Genomic DNA, 785 nt, shown 5'->3' on the forward strand with positions numbered 1-785 from the left:
GACACAGGGAGAACTTTTTCATTTGAGGGTCAAACACTGGACTGGGACGCAGAGAGGTGGTGGGGATCTCCAGCCTTGGAGATGTTCAAAGCTGCCTTGCATGAGGTCCAGAGCAACATGCTGGCCATGCTTCGAGCAGGGGGCTGGACTCTGCTATGGGAATGGGAGCAGCCTCAGTCCCCCCAGGGCAAGTCCCCCCACTCCCATCAGAGACTCCTTCTTCATCTGGGGGCTGCATCTCCCCCAACCCCCATGCATGCACCATCCCATGGACACCCAAGGTGAGGAGGATTTCACATCTTGCTGGTGACCCTGCAGCACCACAGTCACATCAGAAACTCCCTCCTGGTCCTGCAGTGCTACCCGGGGCTGATGCGGCGACCTGGAGACCCCTGGGTGCTGCTGGCCCGGGTGGGGGGTGACCACAGAGACCCAGGGCCACATTTCGGGGGCAAGAGGGTTCAAGGAAGAGCCGTGTCCTTTAGAAAACACCTTGTGCCCAAGCAAAACAGGACAGGGATGGCCCAGAAATAGAAATGGCAGCTCTACAGAAACCTTCCCCCTTCCCAGCCAGCCCAGCTGATGCTGGGTTCAACAGAGCCTGAGGGATATGAGGCTCAGTTGAAACCAGAGCATGTACCAGAGCTGGGATACGGCCGCTCTCCCCAGCCTCCTTCACCGGGTTGGGCAGCTGCGGGGCTGGTGGAGCAGCTCTGGTGCCGGCAATGCTGGGGCTGAGGCAGACGCCTTGTAATTGCAGTGACATTTAGCGTTTGCTCTGCTGG

Source organism: Egretta garzetta, unplaced genomic scaffold, assembly GCF_000687185.1.
Source record: "Egretta garzetta isolate BGI_Z169 unplaced genomic scaffold, ASM68718v1 scaffold143, whole genome shotgun sequence".
Lineage (NCBI taxonomy): Eukaryota > Metazoa > Chordata > Aves > Pelecaniformes > Ardeidae > Egretta > Egretta garzetta.